Source organism: Electrophorus electricus, chromosome 2 (genome assembly GCF_013358815.1).
Source record: "Electrophorus electricus isolate fEleEle1 chromosome 2, fEleEle1.pri, whole genome shotgun sequence".
Lineage (NCBI taxonomy): Eukaryota > Metazoa > Chordata > Actinopteri > Gymnotiformes > Gymnotidae > Electrophorus > Electrophorus electricus.
This window is the reverse complement of record NC_049536.1, coordinates 24,804,979-24,827,803: the sequence shown is the minus strand read 5'-3', so window position 1 is coordinate 24,827,803 and position 22,825 is coordinate 24,804,979. Positions and strand designations below refer to the sequence as shown.

Here is a 22,825-nt window from a genome sequence, read left to right as displayed (position 1 = left end):
ACGCCAGTACGGGGTGATAACGCCTAGCACGGTTCTAGTGCAAAAACTGTTCAAAGTAGAGGCCAAACGGTCGTCCACGGCGCTCCAGATGAATGGAAATAATGCATGCGATCGTACAATTGGGGAAAAACACCCACAAGCTTCACTTTATCCAAAAAAAAAAAAAAAAAAAAAAAGATTGTTCGCTAAATTGCATTCTCACGAATCAGTTTATGGACAAAAATAGACTACTCTGATCAAGTTTGGCGGAGTCGATTCAGAAAATGAAACGTGATCCAACTTCACCGCCGGGGAGGACGAGCGTTACCAGCTAACCGCAGATACATTGTTATGATTGTTTCATCTCGTCCTGCGCGTCCACAAGTTTGCTATTTTTCCTCACACAGAGCACTCGAACAGCGCCAACGGTAAGTAAAACCTTGTGCTCACCTATTTGCATCCAGATGCGCCCGCTGCTCTGCTAAAAAACGTAATGGACTTAATTCCCGTTGGAGTGCGCCAGCGAAAAGATTCACTCGCGGACAGATTCCGCCATACTGGATTTTGGCAAACGGATCACGTGTCGCGTGCCCACATTTCCTCCAGAGGCGGGGTTAAAAACGCGGGTAAACCCAGGACAGAGAGTACGCTAAAAGAGCAGTTTAAAGGTACGCTGCGTGGTCTCATAAGGTGGACGCGGTAACCCAGGACAGAGAGTACGCTAAAAGAGCAGTTTAAAGGTACGCTGCGTGGTCTCATAAGGTGGACGCGGTAACCCAGGACAGAGAGTACGCTAAAAGAGCAGTTTAAAGGTACGCTGCGTGGTCTCATAAGGTGGACGCGGTAACCCAGGACAGAGAGTACGCTGAAAGAGCAGTTTAAAGGTACGCTGCCTGGTCTCCTAAGGTGGACGCGGTAACCCAGGACAGAGAGTACGCTAGAAGAGCAGTGTAAAGGTACGCTGCGTGGTCTCATAAGGTGGACGCGGTAACCCAGGACAGAGAGTACGCTGAAAGAGCAGTTTAAAGGTACGCTGCCTGGTCTCCTAAGGTGGACGCGGTAACCCAGGACAGAGAGTACGCTAAAAGAGCAGTTTAAAGGTACGCTGCGTGGTCTCATAAGGTGGACGCGGTAACCCAGGACAGAGAGTACGCTGAAAGAGCAGTTTAAAGGTACGCTGCCTGGTCTCCTAAGGTGGACGCGGTAACCCAGGACAGAGAGTACGCTAAAAGAGCAGTTTAAAGGTACGCTGCGTGGTCTCCTAAGGTGGACGCGGTAACCCAGGACAGAGAGTACGCTAAAAGAGCAGTTTAAAGGTACGCTGCCTGGTCTCCTAAGGTGGACGCGGTAACCCAGGACAGAGAGTACGCTAAAAGAGCAGTTTAAAGGTACGCTGCGTGGTCTCATAAGGTGGACGCGGTAACCCAGGACAGAGAGTACGCTGAAAGAGCAGTTTAAAGGTACGCTGCCTGGTCTCCTAAGGTGGACGCGGTAACCCAGGACAGAGAGTACGCTAAAAGAGCAGTTTAAAGGTACGCTGCCTGGTCTCCTAAGGTGGACGCGGTAACCCAGGACAGAGAGTACGCTAAAAGAGCAGTTTAAAGGTACGCTGCCTGGTCTCATAAGGTGGACGCGGTAACCCAGGACAGAGAGTACGCTGAAAGAGCAGTTTAAAGGTACGCTGCCTGGTCTCCTAAGGTGGACGCGGTAACCCAGGACAGAGAGTACGCTAAAAGAGCAGTTTAAAGGTACGCTGCCTGGTCTCCTAAGGTGGACGCGGTAACCCAGGACAGAGAGTACGCTGAAAGAGCAGTTTAAAGGTACGCTGCGTGGTCTCATAAGGTGGACGCGGTAACCCAGGACAGAGAGTACGCTAAAAGAGCAGTTTAAAGGTACGCTGCGTGGTCTCATAAGGTGGACGCGGTAACCCAGGACAGAGAGTACGCTGAAAGAGCAGTTTAAAGGTACGCTGCCTGGTCTCCTAAGGTGGACGCGGTAACCCAGGACAGAGAGTACGCTAAAAGAGCAGTTTAAAGGTACGCTGCGTGGTCTCATAAGGTGGACGCGGTAACCCAGGACAGAGAGTACGCTGAAAGAGCAGTTTAAAGGTACGCTGCCTGGTCTCCTAAGGTGGACGCGGTAACCCAGGACAGAGAGTACGCTAAAAGAGCAGTTTAAAGGTACGCTGCGTGGTCTCCTAAGGTGGACGCGGTAACCCAGGACAGAGAGTACGCTAAAAGAGCAGTTTAAAGGTACGCTGCCTGGTCTCCTAAGGTGGACGCGGTAACCCAGGACAGAGAGTACGCTGAAAGAGCAGTTTAAAGGTACGCTGCGTGGTCTCCTAAGGTGGACGCGGTAACCCAGGACAGAGAGTACGCTAAAAGAGCAGTTTAAAGGTACGCTGCGTGGTCTCATAAGGTGGACGCGGTAACCCAGGACAGAGAGTACGCTGAAAGAGCAGTTTAAAGGTACGCTGCCTGGTCTCCTAAGGTGGACGCGGTAACCCAGGACAGAGAGTACGCTGAAAGAGCAGTTTAAAGGTACGCTGCGTGGTCTCCTAAGGTGGACGCGGTAACCCAGGACAGAGAGTACGCTAAAAGAGCAGTTTAAAGGTGCGCTGCCTGGTCTCCTAAGGTGGACGCGGTAACCCAGGAGAGAGAGTACGCTAAAAGAGCAGTTTAAAGGTACGCTGCCTGGTCTCATAAGGTGGACGCGGTAACCCAAGACAGAGAGTACGCTAAAAGAGCAGTTTAAAGGTACGCTGCGCGGTCTCCTAAGGTGGACGCGGTAACCCAGGACAGAGAGTACGCTAAAAGAGCAGTTCAAAGGTACGCTGCGTGGTCTCACAACGTGGACGCGGTAACCCAGGACAAAGAGTACGCTAAAAGAGCAGTTTAAAGGTACGCCGTGTGGTCTCACAAGGTGGACGCGGTAACCCAGGACAGAGAGTACGCTAAAAGAGCAGTTTAAAGGTACGCCGCCTGGTCTCACAAGGTGGACGCGGTAACCCAGGACAGAGAGTACACTAAAAGAGCAGTTTAAAGGTACGCTGCCTGGTCTCATAAGGTGGACGCGGTAACCCAGGACAGAGAGTATGCTAAAAGAGCAGTTTAAAGGTACGCTGCGTGGTCTCACAACGTGGACGCGGTGACCCAGGACAGAGTACGCTAAAAGAGCAGTTTAAAGGTGTGCTGCGTGGTCTCACAACGTGGACGTGGTAACCCAGGCACAGGAACAGGGTGCGAGTATATTGCAGTACTCAATTAATCTGAAATTTATCTCAGGATGATGTCTTACTGTGTGTTTACAGCAAAAAGGGGCACATGTCCAGAATGAATATGAAAATTATATATAATGTGTGAGCAAAATTTTGAAAATTAGGATTTTTTCACACATTGTGCAGGTCCCCCTCTTATCATCAAAATAGGTATGACCCATCGAGGCATAGACTTCACAAGACCTCTGGTGTCCTGTGGTATCTGGCTTCAAGACAATAGTAGGAAATCCTTTAAATCCTGTAAATTGCGAGGTAGGGCCTCCATTGATCAAACTTGTAAAACTTGTAAGTCATGAACACACACCTGGCCATCCACGTGATGCAAAAAAACCAAAACAAAACCATGATTTATCAGACCACACCACCTTCTTTCATTGCTCCATGGTCCAGTTCTGATGCTTTCAGTGGCAGGGTCAGCATGAGGGCGCTGACTGGTCTGAATGGCTCTGAATGGCTATGCAGCCCATACACACTAAGCTGCAATGCACTGTGTATTCTGACACCTTTCAGTCACAACCAGCATGAGCTATTTGTTCTACAGTAGCTCTTCTGTGGGATCGGACCAAATGGGTTAGCCTTTGCTCCCTCACCTACCTCTCTCACACATCAGTGAGCCTTGGGCGCACATGACCCTGGCGCTGGTTCACCGGTTGTCCTTCTTTGGACCCTTTTTGGTAGGTACTACCCATTCCATACTGGGAACACCCCATAAGACCTGTTTTGGAGATGCTCTGACCCAGTCATGATGATGATGATGATGATATTATTATTATTATTATTATTATTATTATCTTTATTAGTATTTACTATTTTCTTGAAAGATTTGCCTATTAAATTTAGCTATATAAAACTGCTCATCTTTGCTTACTTATGAGAGTCTATGAGTCTATGAGAGCAGGCAGAATATCTCTGTCACAGGACGCCCCCGCTCCACAAGTCACGTGGTACGGCCTGCCGCGTGCAGGGGGTTTTACCTCATGTGTGACCACGCCCTTCATGACTGCGTGCACCTGTACGGGGTTTAACGTCTTGTTTCATTGTCTATTTAAACCTCTGTTAGTGTGTGTATTGTGTTGGTTATTGTTAGTCTGCTACTGTATGTCAAAACACGTATGTAGTCGGTGTTTAGTTTTATGTTTACACGATGTCTGTTGGTAATGTTGTGTGTGAGTGCCACTGTTATTCATATGTTGTGTTAATAAAAGTTTCACATTATCGAGAGTCTGTGCGTCCTGCTCCACGCCCTTTGGCACTCGGGCCAGCAGATACGTTACAATCTCTCAATCAAAAAATAATTTGCGCATCATAACACTTTCACAGAGGTTTCGCAATATTATTTTCAACAAATATGTCTCAAAAATGCATGGGAATTTCACATTCATTCATTCATTCATTCATTCGAATCCTTCTTGTTTTAGATAATGGTCAAAGTTGACTTTAAGGTATTATTAATGGTCTCTAAATCGCTCAGTGGTGTATGACCAGTGTATCTATCCCATATTCTGTTGCAATATGAGCTGAGCAGAGCTCTCAGATCATTATCTGCCCAGGGTAAAGTCTAAGCATGGAGAGTCTGCCTTTGGCTATTATGCGGTTTTTACATGGAAGCAATTCTCAGGGAATATCAGAAGAGCCCCAACACTGTTTTTTAATCTAAACTGAAATGTTCTTGCTTGACCAGTTTTGGCTCAGTTTTAACACTGTTCCCTCAGCTCCTGTTGCACTGCACCTTTAACTTTTACATTTCAGCACTACACTGTACTCTTATTTCTTTTGATTCTTAATTTATTCTCTTTATTTTCATCTTTTATCTCAGCACTTTACATGTTTAGTTTGCACTCTTTTTATTTAGGTCTCTACTTTAAATTAGTTCTGTTTAAATAAATTGTTTTCATTTATCTTCTCACTTTAAATCAATAGTAACTATTTTTTATTAAGCACTTTGAATTGCTGCTCGGTATGAAGAGTGCTGTATAATTGCCTTGCCTTACCTAATCTTTATTTATATATTTAACTAGTTTGTTTATGAAATGTTTGTTTCTTATGTAACTTAAATCAAGGCACAGGTATTATAGTGTTGTTATTATGTCTTGTTATTATTTAATTATTATCATTTATCGGTTTGTACTTTTCTCTGGGGCACTCCAAAATCCTCTGTCTGGCAGCCATTACACTGGCTGAGTAACAGTAATGATCATCTTGCACCAAATTTAATTACCTTAATTATTCTCAGTGAAGCTCTAAAGAAATCATACATTTACCACTCAATACTGCCAACATACGAAACAAAAGAAACGATTATTTCTACAATGACGGGCCGTAGAAAATAAGTGCAATTAAATGAGAGAAAACAAGATGCTGACTTGTATTATGGTACAATTTTTTTTAATTTGTTCTTTTTAGGTGAATTTAAAACACTCTTTCCCACAAAAGAAAAAAGTATGAAGGGGATGAAGACTTGTGTTAATAAATTTTGCACTCTTGGGTAGTGAAGCCTGGTTAAGTGGCACACACTTGCAGAGTGCAGCGGACTGCAGGCTGGCGCGCTGTAGAACTCTCACACTAATGGGACCTGAGAGCGGCAGAGGAATGATTCGCATTCATGTGGTAAGTAAACGTCCTCGCAGTTGGCATACAAATATGCACGCATGCACATTGCATCGGGCATACCTACATATGTACACACATGTACAGACCTGTCACAATTCACTCTGCAGGCCAGCATGTTCTGGGAAGACATCGCAATCTGTATCTGCCCAGTGTAATTCTATTTAAAGCTATGAAACCAAAAGACATGCTGCTGATTGTTGTGTGTAGTCTTGCTCATGATGCTTGATATTTCCTCTTTTCTCATCAACCTCACATGAGAAAAGGGTATCCAAATAATTGCGACTTACTCTCACCATCATCTTTATTTCATTCATTATCAAAAAGATACATTAGAATACTTCAAAAAGATATTTAATCTGTTTGAACCTTGGGTTAGGTATGTCTTTATCCATTTAAATAGAGCTAATGTATGCCCGCAGAGCTCAGTAGAATGTGTGATCAGGGAATTGGACGAAATGTGTAACTCTCTCCAACATGAGGGGCAGGCAAACTGCCTCCACACTCTGCTCCAGGTGCTAATTAGATTACAGTAAATGTAGGATTTTGTTTACATTGTAAAAATGAGCCTGTCACTTCTTCGATTGCACATAGGGCCTGAAGGACGTGGCTGGCATTTGTCACTGTAATTAAGCAGAGCGACTCTCCTGTCTTGCCTTTGGCAAGAGAGAGTGCGTCATCGTCCCCCTGCACACACATACACGTGCACACGCGCGCACACACACGCACGCACACACGCACACGCCTGAGACTCCAGCTGGAGGCGGGCAGCCTAGACGAATGAACCTCTGATCCAGTAAATGTCAGCATGCTCACTCATCAGATGGCAAAATGACTTTCAACATCCGAGCACAGATAGGTCAAAAGGGATGGCGGGTGAAAATCAAATAAATAAAACATGCCCATTGTGGAATGGCCAGATAAGCGGATAAAGGACTGTCCATGCTTCTGCACTTATCTCATCTCGACCAGGGGCCTTACTGGAGCTGTGAGGTTCCGATTCAGGGAAAGGTTATTGTGTGGTAATTGGTGCTCTGCCAGCCGATAGATCTGCGTAAATGGGAAGCATGTAGAATTTCACTTTAAAAGTCTGCTAATGAATGTCACTTTATGGCAGATGTGAACACCCCAACCACTTTGTGAGAGACGATCCAAAAGAATTATGAGCAATTGTGAATGAAGTCAGAAAAGCTATAACTATTCCCAACCCTAACTCTACTGTTCCTGACCTTTTTTAATGGAGTTGTTCCAGTTCCTATGGATGCAGTTTAAACCATATTGGTCTGGAGGGTTCTATCATAATCAAAAATCAAGGCTGATCACTGATCAGATCATCTATGAACTGAGGGGGTGGCTTTCTTTCCCATTATCCGAATAGGAAGAGAACATGCATGTCAGTTGAGGGGTTACATTTCCTGTTCAGCCAAGTGACCCAAAGGGAACTAGTAATATACAGCTGAGAAGTAAAATATGCAAATTGCTCCTCCACATTGTCAAGGAATCCTGCATGTCACCCTGTGCTTGACTAGACAGAAACAAGTGGTTGAATTGACAATCTCATGCCAGCTCTCTTCTTCCCAGGGGAACTAATCTGGAGTAGGAACGGGGTTCTCTTTAGGTGGAAGCAAGATTTCAACTCAATTAATTCAAACTTTCCTTTAATCTTGAACACAGCAACACCTACCTGATTATGGCAGAGTTATAACTCTGCCATATTTCCCTCTCTTCCATAAGCTCGAGGAGCTCATTTGTATAGATTAGTGGCCGGTTCATGTTCAAAGCTCTTAAGAGTTTTATGTACCATTTCTTTGTACCCTGTCTCAACCCCCCCACCCCATCCCAGCGAACACACCCACACCCTCGCCTGGGGCGATTCAGTCAATTGGGCTTTTTGTTATTCAGCATTTTCTGTCTGATGCTGGGTGTGGAGTTTCTCCCGCCTCTCGCCTCATCTGCACTGGCTCACTGGCGCCCGTGGCAGCCTGCTTGATGGCTCCTCCGGGAGCTCCCACCACCAGCCATTTCAGTGCGTTGCCCACGGCCAGCTCCATTGTTTGTGTTTGCACCACACGTCTTACAACATCACTCCTGTCTCCCACAGGTTTCTCTTATGTAAGGGGGCCAATTAGCAGAGACACTCCTAACAGGATATAAACAAGCCAGTCCCTGCGTCAGGTCATAGCGTCCAAGAGCCAACAGGGGTCTGACAGCGGAAAGAAACAACTCATGAAAAGAATGGCAACAAAAGCATAATTACATTTTGTTGTTGTCGTCGTTTAGTAAGTTTCCATAAGCAAACTTGCTGAATGGTGAAATATGAAAAATATAGTGACACCTTAGGTACAATATTTTCAAACTGAAAAAAAAAAAATCCATACTAGTGTTGGAACTGATACTACCACAGAACTGTACAGTTAAGGAAATTCAGCAATTGTCCTGTTTTGTAGGGTTTTAAAGGAAAACTGATGCTTAACCAATATCTCTTTAAATAATAAAATGTTTGTTACAGAAATAAGATCGTCCATTAAAAAATGGATATGGATAAATGGATAAATGCTATCATTTGCTATTACAAATGCATTTACAAATTGTATTATTTTCAAGGATCATTTGGACATAAGGCTAACCCAGGAAATATTCTGCAAATACATGTGTTCAAATGAAATCACTTGGCAATAGCACAATAAAAATTCCAGGCTCCGAAATACTGCTTTGCCAGCAGATACAGAACTTCCTGCGCATTATGACAACAAGATCAGCTTCTCTCTAGAGCTCGAAAGAGAATGTCCTCAGAGAGAGAGAAAGAAAGAAAGAAAGAAAGAAAGAAAGAGAGAGAGAGAGAGAGGTGCCATTAAGAGATATGTTAATACCGGCACATTTGTACAATGAAACTAATGCCATCCAAAAAGGGGCAGGGGGCTAAAGGATGCCAAAACACACAATGCATGCAATGAATGGACTGACATCATTACCACGAAGGGAAGATTCTTCTGATGTCATAATCCAATAACTCCCTTTCTCCATTATCTTATCTTATTTAATTTTAGCTTAACAGGCAAAAGGCGGGAGAAAAGGAAAGTTCTTGTGCACTCACTTAATCTTGTTATCGCTGAGGTGTCAGCCCATCTCGGGGGGGAAAAGCTCTTAATTGGGCTCTGTGATACCACGTTTATCTGGCCACGCAGAGATGTCACCTTCATAGTGCCACCGTTACCACACAGACACACTGACAACTTTCATCTTCATGTTTATGTTAAGATATTTTTTAACCCCAACATCCAGTTATAGTTGGTGCAGTCAAAAAATAGAATGTTGATTTCTTATTACTCTCCTGATTACAAAAAGGATTTTCAATTAGAATGTAGTCAGTAACACAGATGGCATCTCTTTAGTGCTAATGCCTCTGTTTGTGTGCTGGGCTATATGTGGCCGGCAGGCCAGCAGTTTTCAGAGACCCAGCTCTGCTCACTGGCTGTTGTAATTGGATAAAAGCTGACTGGATCTGTCCTCAGATCAGCACCCAGTACCCCGAGACACCATGTGGCACAGAACTGTAGGCCACTGGGTTTCTGACACCCCAAATGCAAGTGATTGACAGCTAACAGCCTTTGCGAAACGTATCGGGGCACAATCACACCACTCCACTTTCTCCACCAGCTTCTTTCTTTCTCTCTCTCTCTCTCTCTCTCTCTCTCTCTCTCTCTCTCTCTCTCTCTCTCTCTCTCTCTCTTTTTCAGCCATCAGCCACCTCATCATAGGCTGTGAACAGCTTTATCTTTTAGGCTTGTGCATCTCCTGCCATTGCTGGGATCCTCATCAGCCAATAAGGAGAAAGGAAAACAAACATAAAAAAAACAGATATCAAGATGAAAGAGTTCCTTAAACCAAGTTTCTCTCTCTCTCTCTCACACACACACCATTTTTCACTAAGCAAAATCATCCTCAAATGTTCTAAACTGTCACTATCTCAATAAACATGACTGTAAAAAACACTGCCTTTGTCATTGTTTAAAGAGCCACACTACCAAATGCCATAAAGAATACATATCAGTTTTATCAGCTAGCATATCAGTTTGTTATGGTCCACAAACACAGTTCTGTTATTGCTCTCAAATATAGCTACAGAAGATAATAAACATATGTGTAGTATGAAGAGAAAATATTTTTGTTTGTACAAACCATAAACTCTATCCAGTAGTCTTTGTTCATATTATACCCTGATGTTTTACATTTAGCCCTAATTTCATTATCCTAATGAATGAAAACAGAATTGCCCCAATCAGTTGAAATGTAAGCCCTAAGAAATACCTTTGAATTTTGCTTTAGGGATAATTGAATGCATGTGTACTACAGATGCAGAACTGGGCCTGGATAAATGTACTCTGGATTCTCTTGACAAACATATTTAGTATGAAAATATATGTTACTTTTTGCATTGTTAGAACGATCAGAGCACAAAGATAATTAATAAATTATAGAGCAAATATCAGCCTTGTCACCCAGTGGGACATAGATTCTCAAATTCAGTTCTGGAAGGACAGACTCTTCTGAGTTTCATATCTTCTCTGCTTCAACTCGCACTCATGTATTTTATGAAGGATTTGATGGTTACCTACATTTTCATCTAGTAGATTTAGAATATGAAAACAACAAATAATGTCATGGCCCTTTAGAGCTGAATTACAGAAACACTACTGAGGAGGAGGAGTGGGAGGAGTGGGATTAGGCATTTCTGTCCATAATTCACAACTGGGAGAATACACCACATTTACCTCCCAATCTTAGCAAAATACCCAAGAAAAGATCTTCAAGAAAGCATCTGTGTAAAGGAAAAAATCTGATCTCAAATTGTTTGAATTATTTGCAGGAAAACAGCTGACGGGATGGTCATTGGGGAGTGTGGCTTTTCTGTAGATTTGACTTTGGAAGCATGTGCAGTGAGTTAGTAACAGAATGTCCAACACCCCCCCCCCCCAGTCTTCAAGTCATACAAGGCTGTCAGACATCAAATTATTTCTCCAAACTCAAACAAACACACACACACACACACACACACACACACTGGGGGTTCCTCCTCACCACAATACTCTGTTCTCTGAAGAACCTGCAACCTCTCCTCAAGGCTGTGTTTGGGCAGTGCCCCCTCATGCCCTGGTAAAGCACAGAGTCATTTCTCTCGTGCTCCACAAGCTCATCACTTTTATCACTCAGAACAATAATGAAACGCCCTCTCACCGCCGACGCAACGCACCAAGAGATTTATTACGCAGCGACACGGCCCTGATTCTTTGCACATGACACTGGCAGCGGGGTGAGCTGCTTTCAGCCGGCATGAAATCACTATCCTGTCCATGTGTTCGTCAAACGTGTGGAGGTTTCCGTTAAAACAGGCTTAGCTGCTTTGCACCTTTTTGCAAAAGGAGAATGTTCAGAGTGTGGCTATACAAAGATCTCGTGCTATTCGCATCTCCATTTGTACAGGCTTCCAGCCACATATTCTGTCCTCCTACAAGGAGCAAGAGCAGGGGTTATGACTCTGAAGACTGCATCTGCATTCTTCAGTAGTAGGCTCTACTCTACTCCATTCTTATGGCCTTTTACATGGGGGGGGGGGGGGGGGGGGGGCACAACAACATGTGCCAATGGTGCAGTTATGCTGCCACTACTCTGCTAGCATAACGATGACAGCAATCCCACAATACCCCTTTAATCCAGTGACAACAGCAGTGTTCTGTGGCATTGGGGAGATAAGCTATTGTGAGAGTAACAGCTTAAATTACATACCTTTCTGGCAGCACAACTGAAGCCATTTGGGGCTAGGGTATCCATAGTAACAGTGGATTATAATGTGTTATATAACTACTCTTGTGTGTTTAAACCCCCTGGATAAACTGCACAACATTGATTTTATGAAGAGGATGTGTTTTATAGGAATGCTTTGGCGGGGAAAGCGAGGAAGGGGCAACTTGTGTTAAGTGTCAGGTTATACCTTCTGTGCTATGAGCTAAGCTTTCAAAGAGAACCGCACAAGAGTGATGACGAAGTCCTCTGGGTGTGACATTAACAAGATGTTTTCTTCCATCCCAACAGAAGCCTTTGTACTGCAAGCTGGTCTGAAGCCAAGAGAACTGCTGCCCTCAGATGATCTGACCTTAGATGCAACAGTCACCCTGTTCTGTGTCTGAAACGAGTCTGAATGGGAAAAGATAGAGTTTGTGAACCAGAGACTCAGGTCTAGTCTGGCATCCACTGCAACACAGGAGTTGAAATGTAACAATATTAAAATGTATTTAGCTATGTAAAAAGTACTCGCCAACACTTACGTCATTCTGTCTGTGCTGGACTTCCCTATGTCACTATGTTTTGAACTACATGTAATGCATGTAATGTTTGTTTGATTTTTTTTTTTTACATTTTGCATTTTGCATAAACAAAATGTAATAGCATATGACAAAAGAGCATCAAAGTAAGATGTTTTGATAACAAAAATAAAAGCATTATATAGGCTTGGACCTGGAATGGCTTAGACATGTACATATAAAGGCCTTGAAGTCCATATCCATATTTAATTTTTTTTAATCACTGGCATGATGATGCAGTGTCTGGCAATATTCAGTGACCTGGGTATGCTAACAGATCCATAGTGAGAGCAGGATAGGCACATCACAACATGGCCATAACAATGAAAAGCTGCGCGCTATGGTCTCCGAGCTGCAGTGGAGGTTCGGTGGAAATGACAGAGAACAAAGCACTATTAATGTGACAACTGGCCTGATCCAGTTCCTTACTCTGCCTTTTTTTAGACAAAAAATCTGGGTTCCATCCAGTCTTCACCATCTGCTAGTCTCTCTTAATGACACACTTCTGAGCAGTGCATGTTGCTTCTCAGTTCTTGGGTTATCGCTGTGTGCCGGAATGCGTCGTTTTGCTGTCGATAAGCAGACTGCGTTTAAGTGCTTTTGAAGCTCTGTGTTTCTCTTCTGACCAAGGCCAGAGCCTGCATGGATGTCGAGAAGATGCTGGGACCTGGAGTTGGGGGTTGGGGGTTGGAGATAACCCCAACAGATTAATTGGAACCATGCAGGTACTGCTTCACCTGGAAATCCAGAGCCTGACTTTCTCCTCAGAGCGTCATTGTTCATCTGTGAGTCATAGCACACTCTGGTTGGGTACTACACCATAGTGCAGTGAGTTAGTGAGTGTGTGAGGTAATTATCAGAATGCAAGCCCCCACAACTTGCATATTTCCAAACACCCATGTTTTGTACAAGCTTAACCTTGAGAAAACATGTTTACTTTGCTACAATCCAAAGATTCCCAAAGACATCGCATTACCATGTTCATAGTAGGGAACCAGTAAACTCATCAGTTATCCATGAACATGAAATATCCAGGTATATTTGTAAATCGTATTATCATACAGAAAAAAAAAAACCCAAATATTATTACTATATAGATATTTCTATTCTACACTATACAGAAAGAATTCCTTCCTCACAATGTGCTAAACACAGATTACTGTGGACCAAAGCACTTTTTTTCTTGACAGCCCTGTCCCTCTGTTGCTTCAGAACCTTTTAAAAACACTTCCTCACAGGTTGCTCCAAATGCAGCCGCCTGTCTCCAGCTTTTAAGTAGCACTCTTTCACCACTGAGGGCTATCTCGAACAAAATGGAACAAATTTGAAGCAGCACTATTAACCCACAGATGGAACAAATCTATATGCGGCATCTGGTTAAACCCCATAACATCCTGCAAACTGTGACCATGAGTGCATAGGATCTTACAACTTTGCATAAGGATTTAAAGATATGGGTACGTCTCTTCAGCGCTGGCCTTTCAGTGGTGTGCTGAGCGTTGTAACACTATATGACAGCATCTCTAGCACAAGTACCAGACCCACACCTTTGGGTACAAAGTAAATGCTGACTTCTAGTTAGTTGAGTCACTTGCCTCTAGTTTTTGTGAAGAGTTATGAAAAATAGAGGTTAAGGTCAACTGGAATTGTATTTGGGCATCTTCTTTTTATAACAGTTTGGATCCATTTTCCCATTTCCTTCATTTCTCTGTCCCTACTGTTGGGAATATAACTGTTCCATCAGTTGATTTAAATGATCTCATTTAATGTATTTCTTAAACAATCATAGGAAGGACTTTTGGAGGTCTGCTGTATTGTGCTTAGGAACTTGTCTCTGCATTTTTCATCCATTTATAATCTATATGTATAATAATATAGATTATAAATAGGCTGGTCCACGGTATTTTAAAAGCACAGTCTTAGATTTGACAGTTAGCAATTGTTATTTGTCATAGATGTTAATTGGAAATTTCAACATGCTATGTTTTTGTATGTTCATTATAACAATATTGCACATAAATTTGTTTCTGAAGACCATGTACTTAATGTTTTATGTTAGTACACATATTTGCTACTGAAAATAGAGTACATCTGGAACTAACAGTTGGTTTAAGCACTTTGGCATTTTCTTTACAAAATCTTTCCTCTGACATTGCCTGAAAGAATACAAATGCCCAATACATATCATATAACGCTGTAAGACTGCTATATTGTGACCTTACCTGCACAGGATACACATTGCTATTATAAAGCAGTGTTGCTAACATGATACATATCTTAGCTTATCTAGCTTAGATATATACACCTAATGATTTGCTTGTAGTAACAGAACAGTATCCAAAACATCGGTCTTTGCTGCTGTGGATTAATACTTTGGTCCTGGATATTTACATCATAGGAAAACAAAAGCTTAAATGCTTCATTAGTAGAAGCTGGCAGTACTCATTGTAGTAAATTATGATACTCACAATGTGAATGCAACACCGATAAATCCGATGTTTGTAGGTGACATATGTAGCTGGGCAGAGTGGAGAACACAGTAACATGATTATGGTCTTTTCGGAACCAAGACATTGACCTTGATATTAGATAGGAATTTCACAGAGAGAGAATGTATGGTTCAGTTAACTGAAAACAATCACAGCACTGATTAGAGACTGCACTAATTCCATGCTGGAGAAATGAAAAGATGAATGTAAAATATTCTTTATTTAACTTATTGAGTTACAAGGTAAAACTTATTTTATTGTCTGAAGTACAGGCAGATAAATATGTGAATTAATTGAGTTTGAAGCAATGTCAAGGTGACAAGTGCTTACTGTACTAGATTCATTTTGTGATCTGATGACAAAAAACATTCTTGAGCTATGCTCTTGAGCGATGAGCTACATTCTACGTTCTTCTAGCCTTTATCAACTATTGGATTGTATGTTAAATGTGGGATTCACAGAGGCAGAGAACCGCTATTGTGGGAACGACTGGTTTTAAATAGGAGCGGGCCTGATCTCCTGTAACGGTGAGCGGTAAGGAGGCAGACGCATGTGCGGAGAAGGGCAAGATTTATTAGGGGCAAATCCAGATTCAGAGTCATTAGGGTAGTCCAGGGTCATAGAGCCAACATAGAGATTCCGAGAATACATGACAACAAACAAACAAAAACAAACAAAGGCAAATGGGAAGCAAATGGCTATAACAGAGGCTAGGAAAAGGGAAGGCTATGATAAACATATAAACTAGGATGCACAGAGTACAAACCTACGGGCTTGCAAAACCATCAAAATATACAGCCAAACAACCATACATTCAAACATCCAAACAATGAACAGCCAAGACACAAGTCACACGACAGGGTTTAAATACATGAACTTAACAAGACTAGAAATGAAGAACAGGTGTGGAAAATCAAATGAGGGGTGGAAAAAACAAAACTACAGAATGGAACTAAAATACATAAGCCAGGGAAACCATGGAACACAGAAGCTGGGAGGGACTGACTGTGACACCTCTCCAGAACCCGAGATTCCATCTCAGAGAGAACAGCATAAGGAACATAGTGGAGCAATAGCATGGCCTCATGCATTACATTTGTGGAAGTAAATGTGCTAGAAGGAGTGACAGGACAAGTCAAACAGGATTCGCATACTGAGAAATACCTGAGATAGCGGAGAGGATGTTCTTTGCATCTCACTCAAAGATAATTCAGAGATAATGAATGCAGTCCAGGATGCTGGCACACAGCACGTTTTGCTAACATGCGGATTAATTAAATACAAGTTCATTTCCAACTAGAATGCAGTATCTAAAGAGAGTTTAAGGTGGCGCACTGCAAACAGATTCTACCATGTATAACCATGAAGCCTACTTGAAAGTGCATGCCTAATGTTACAAATCTAAGCAACAACTAGTAATATTCTTGAACCTGTGGCTGTGGTTAAAAATGGATACAGGCTGAATGCAGTATCACAGTAAAGCCCAGTAGCTAAGGGATTTAATTACTGTACAGCAGTGAAACATTCTGACAATGGGGGCGGGGCATCCTTGGTGAGAAGTGAGAATACTGTATGTGTTTCCTGAAGAAGGTGTGTTACCAGGCCAACTGAAACAGGATATGAATGTCAGTTTAGGGTCAACGCAGCTGTAAAAGTGTCATTTGCTCTGTAGTGTTGTGCTAGCCACGAGGAACTGGATAGCAAAACTGGATCGGAGCTGGACCTCAACTGTAAAAAAAACTCACAGTAGATCAGTAGACTTGCTGTGGTGCATAAACCAAATAGGAAAAATATTGTGTGTGTATAGATCCTAAACCTCTAATAAAGCACTTAAGAAGAGTCAACTTGCCACTGCAAAGGATCTGTGAAGGCTTGTAACACTGAAGGAACAGTATCAGTGGCTGCTCATGGAAAGTGTTCCTGAGTTAAAATGTAATAACTGATGACATCTTTATCATGGTTGGATGAAACAGTGATGATGTCAGCATGCTTGACCATAACAGAAAACAAGGGAAGCTGAACGAAGCTGAATGCAGAGAAAACAAGGCTCAGGCCAAAGGTGACACCCCCTATCAAACACGTTTGTGCATCGCAAGGTTTAAAGGTTAAAGCTTACAGTTGTTTGACAAATCTCACAGCCACCTGATCCACCAACTGATAAGTCACCTTGAAAGCTGATGCGGCCTTAGGTCTGATGAGTGTGACCCACTCAGACAGCTGACACACGAGGACATGCTGGGGGATTGGAGAGCGAAACATGACGAAGCCTTTAAACTGATAAAGGTAATGATCTCACTGACAATTGTGTTAAGGGACAAGTCAAAACAAAAACAAAAGCTGACAGGTAGGAAAGTACTTGAAGGTATAGAGTCAAGCTCCAGGGCTTTCCACTGGTTAACATTCTGAGTTGAAAGTACCTCTCTTATCCACTGAGTAGTCCAAATAGAGTCTGAATTGGAGGCAATTAACATGATCTACAAACAAATCTACGACTAAATGATCTACAGAAAAACTAACTCTACACAAAGACTAAATGAACTGCATAAAGTACTACATGATCTACATAAGGACTAAATCTACATAAAGACCACATGATTTTACTTTAAGGCCCTGCATTTCACCAGTGAGCAAAAAAAAATTTTCAAACCCCGAAATTGTTATATTTTCACATACATGATAAACTAATTGTACAGAATGAGATAACTGTAAGAGAACTGAGTGTTGACATCTGAAATAATGAAGAGAATACATTCTCACCATATTGGAATTAAAGCATGCTTGATGAGAATACATGAGTTTATGTGTTTGTAAGGTAAGAAAATGCAGCTAAAGAAATTTGCAATGCATGGCGGCTGACACGTACTTAAGAGTATATAAGACACCTACGTGTTCATGGGAAAAAGCTGACACAAGCTTCTGTCCACTATGGCTTTGCAGGTACTGAGTACTCACACAAATCATTTGCAGAATATCCACAAAGCAATGGCAAGGTGCATCGCAGACCATAAGGAGCCAAGCAGGTGTTGACCCTTATCCAGTGCCAGATCACAGACACATACCTTCACAGGGGCACATGCCATCATGCCATCCATTTTATGCACACAACAGACCCTCCTGTTAATAAGTTAGACCTTGCTGCTTGGAGTGATAATCGTAAAGATAACCGGCAGTAACAAACGCATTACTAAAGTTTCTCCAAGGCTGATGTAAGAGGCAATATTCTCAAAGACTGATAAAATAGACTAGCACCTCCCAGGTTGATTAGAAGGCTTGTAGCTTACATTGGCAATGCAGAAGCTTACAAGGCTGTTGTTAATGTAACTGATCTATTCTATTGCAAGTCAGCAGCTTTTTGAAAACTGAAATTTCCTACAACACAATCAATCATACTTTGCCGCTGGACAAACATTTAGAAAAATATGTAAAGTTTCTTCACAGTATTTTACCAAGTATATAGCAACAATTGCATAGAAAGCTGAACTGTGCTAAACAGTTGAATTCCATTGCTGCGTCGTCATACTACAATGTTATTGGTCGTGCACTGTTATGATTCTGTTATTTAATTGGCTGCATTCAAGGAGGCGGCAAGCAGCCTTCCAAACTAAGCAGCCTGTAATTCTATGTTCAGTGCTGACCATCCAAGTGCCTTTGTGTCAGAGAATTGTAAAGGCAGGGACGACACTTTAGGTGTGCTGAAGATACAATGAGAAAGGTTGATAACTGCTCCGATTGTAGCTTTTACTGCTTAACAGTAACTCAGGTTTAAAAGGGGTTCATGTTTGCCAACAAAGGTGGAATTATTGTTACCATGTGCAAACAAGCATTGGTATGCATGAAAAGCTCATACTTAAAGGAAGCTGCTCTATGAGTCAAATCTATTGTGTGCCTTTATCATAAACACATCTGCCTTGAAATTTCTGCATCTAGCCTATGAGCAGGCTAGATGCAGAATTGAGTATGATTATAGATTATTATAGTTGCAGAGTTGAGAGAGATAATGTACTGTTATGTTCATTATCAACACTTTGAAGAGACTTTCTAATGTTTCTGTTACTTTTGTTTGCTCTCCTTTAAGAATACTAATGCAGAAAAAAATGAATGGAAGCTTTCAAATTCCAGATCTACTAGCTAATTAAGTCCCTGATGCATGATGCATGAGGGAAATGCCAAGCTTTCTTTAAATGTGTTCAGTATGCAGATATTAGATAACCACATTCCGAAGCCTGGTAGATCCAGGGCTATGGCATACCATCTTAAACTGACAAATTAGACATCTCGGCACACAACAGTTATCTTTATAGCAACCTCAACTTCCGGTTGTCATATAACAATTAACATTACTTATATTGTCTGTTATAGTATAAGATTAATGCAGTGTACATATGACAAATATCACAAATATCAATTGTATAAACTATAAATATCAATTGTTTTGGCAACTTCCATAGATATTATATCCATAATGTAAGTGATGCTATAAGCCTGAAGATGATGTTTTTACCCACTTCCTTCCGTGTCAGGAGGCAGTTTGGCTTTCCGCCCTCATAGGGCCGGCAGTGCTGCCATGATGCTCAGGCCACTGACACACCTTCCACGAAGACTCTTGTGGGACTTTATGACAGCACAAAGTGCTTTCGAGGCACAGGGCAGTTGGATCCAGGAATGTGAACAATGTCCTCAAACGTGAAGTTGGAAATAATCCATAATTAAACATACCTATGTAATACAATGTCATTTGTCCACTCATGCGGCATCTAGGATGAAGATGGCAAAGGTCAGCGAGGAACCCATTTGTTCTTTCTTTGTGTGTTCTGGCCCTCAGAAGCGTGGTGATCTTCCTCAGTGAGGTTAGACTTAATTACCTAACACCTGCATGCTCTGTTCTGTCAGCAGAAGCAGTAGAGAGTGCATGGTGAGGACGTGGGTTGATATTTACTGGCCGAGAGCGTGGCAGGTAGAAGTGGAGCCCTGGGAGCCCTGTGTGAATCCCCCATGACTCATCGCTCCAGGCTGGGGAGGCCAGCAAGGAGACCAGCGAAAGCAGAGCACCAGGTCTCAACTGGCACCCAAACCAAAACAGCCACTAATCAATAACATGAATAACACCTCCTACAGGGGAGGCTAATAACACCTCCAAAATAGTTCAATATATTTCGGGAAAGTTTTGAACACGCTCAAGAATAAAGATTTATTAAACCCTTCCATCACTGCCACTTGAATCTTCACTGTCTAATATTCTACAAATACCACCATTCAGTGTCCCAAATTCTTAAAAGCTTGTCAAGTTTAAACAGTGTTCTTTTTTTAAATATATATGTTTGTATAAAGAAATAGAGGCAGTACTGTACAAGTTTCAAAATAAGGTAAACTATATATAATTTTGAGGATGCTTGTTTTGTCGATGTCTGATTAATGCTTGTTTACCACAATATTATGCGTCTCTGCTAAAATCCATAACAGGTTATTTCTCACACCTGGGATATAATTACCTCCAGTCAAATCAATTTCCCTTTTGAAATTCAGCCTTCAGAGAGCAGCTGTGTAAACTGCCAGTTACAAGTTTGTTAAAAAAAACTTTCCCTTTATCTATAGTCAGCACAACCAAAACCTGACAGGACACGAGATTCTGAACTAGAATGACATAGCATTTTTATCAACTCTTAAACTGAAAGTGTTTTATATGCATGTTTGAAGAAAAAACAGATCCTTAGTCTTTTGTAATATGACATTTTTATTTACTAAGACTTTTATATGAGAAAGTTAATAGGTCATCTGAGAAGTCAATGCACTTTACCTCTTATTAACAGAGTTCCGACAGAATATTGTCATCACTCAACCTTGTCAATTCAAACAACTAAAGGGTTTTCACTCTAAACTGACTTTGACATAACACAAATGCGCTTCATTTGGATAGTGACAAACATGAAGGAGGGCTGACATTTCCTGTGACAGCTAAATTACAGCATGGCAAGTTGCTCTGAATGTGCCTTGTATGACATCAATCTTAGTCCAGAAATAACAAGCAACAGCTCTCCTTGTTAGGAAGAGCGAATAGGGTGCTAGCTGCGGAGCAGGAGCCAGTGAAATGAGGGTTTCTGGGAGAACAGAAGCAGGCGCGAGAAAGCCAGGGGGTGCCAACCAGCCCCTAATTGTGAGCAAAATGGCACCCGAGGAAAGGGTGGATCACCAGCAACAGGCTGTCATGGGGTATATGGAAAAAACTCTTGTTTGTGCCAAAGTTTGGCAGTTAGTGACAGAAACTGTTTCCTTTGAAGCCTTTTGCAGTTTTTCCTACTGTGTCCTTTACTGAACCTGGCTTAATTATTAAACACACTGTACTGGGTGGGTTTAGATTCGACAGGCAGTGCACAAGGCTGGATGGGATGTGGTCTGCTCTCCATCCCTCCAATCCTCCACCCTCCAGGCCCCAAACACACACACACACACGCACGCACACTCACACACACTGGAGTGTCATGTTGCCAAGACACCATTGTGCTGTAACTGGAGAGTTAGGGATCCTTTTTTTTTTCTCTACACGTGACACAGATCTCTTTTTTTTTTCCGAGCAATTTAAACACAGACACATAACAATGGTCTTTCTATAATCACATCTGGGTCACTTTCATACATGGTCCTAGATCAGATATATATAGCCATGCAAGCCCAGTCTGAACAGTCAGAGGTTTTTGTATTGGTTTCCTCTTCCACACCTACCCATCTTCTTGCACACACGGACAAGCAATAGCTTTGGCTTTGCCACATCTTCACCTTAAATTCAAACAGCTGATGAAGTGAGCACTGATGTCCTACATTTTGTTTCTTTTCTGTCATGTCAGTGTTTTTGGAAATCTGCACATGCATGTCCTGCACACATGCATGTCCTAAAGATATATAGTTATGGTTCATTTACAAATATGAACAGCCAGGGCAAAACATCATATATAAGCAAACGACTGAAACTGAGCAGTTTAATGTTAACCCAGCTGCTAATAGCATTCAGCATCATGCAAAACACAAAACCCTAAACATTCTGAGAACGTTGAAACATATAAGTCTAAAGGTCAACCACTTGAGCAAAATTGATCCAAAAGATAGACCTTTCCAAGCATCCAGACTTTCCATCTTGATTTCTGCAGACACCACACCCAGTGATAGTACAGACTGCAAATTTTCTCTATAATGGCTCTTTCCCAAGACCCAATTTGTTGGCAGATACAGGACAACACAATGCTTTCTAATAGAGTACTATACAATGCCCTTCAGTTTGCACAGAAATACAGTCATTATAGAGCAGACCTCTCTGCCACACAACAGTGCACAGTCCACGAAGAGGCACATGACATGTATCGCCACGTGACATGGAAACCATATACAACCACGACACAATCACAGAGCATGTACATATTCAAAGTCTCTAATGAAACAGGAGATACACATAATGACCAAGCCTCATCTCAGACATTAGACACATACAGGAGAATTCACTCTCTTCCTTCAGACATCATACCAATCCTGCATGAATACTTTGGCTAATTCAAAGTGCTCCACAGTGAGTCAGCATTGAGACTGTTTTAAATATAAGCTTTACGACCCTCAGTTCCTTCTTTTAGGTCAAAGTGAAATGAAACACTTTAAGGCTCTTTCACAGAAAGTCATGCTTTTATATTTAAGAGTAAAATTCCTGTATGATTTTGCCATAAAATCTAAACACGGTGCACTGTATAAACTGTTGAAGTAGCACAATTTCAAATGAGCTAATTAACATAAAATATTATTTGCATATTTAGCAACAAGCCTGAAACCTTGCCCATTGTCATTTGTCCTTTGATAAAACAGAACAGGAGAGAAGTTCCTAACAGCCAAATGAATATATCTTTTCTAGGTCTTATTTAAAGAAGACCATTCCTCTTGCCATAATGTGTGGGTGGGACTGGGAAGAGTGAGTAGAAGACAAAGAGATAAGGTTGCACATGGAACTGCATTCACAAACAGCTCCATAAAAATCAGAGAGTGATACTTGAATATAAAGCTTAGACAGACCTTCTTATCTCAGGGAATTTCCATAATGCCTTCTGTGCTTTCTGGGCCTTTACCTCGCCCATCTTCCAGCC

The 22,825-nt window shown here is 42.0% G+C and overlaps 1 protein-coding gene across 6 annotated transcripts in view; it reads right to left on the bottom strand.

Moving 5' to 3' along the window:
• The window catches only part of hdac4 (histone deacetylase 4), a 110,241-nt gene extending 109,717 nt beyond the window's left edge, over positions 1 to 524 (bottom strand). For all 6 annotated transcript variants that reach the window (XM_035519886.1, XM_035519889.1, XM_035519890.1 and 3 more), the window contains exon 1: positions 430 to 524. The gene's annotated coding sequence lies outside the window, so the exon portion shown is untranslated. The remainder of the gene's footprint in view (positions 1 to 429) is intronic.
• Between the last annotated feature and the right edge of the window lie 22,301 nt (positions 525 to 22,825).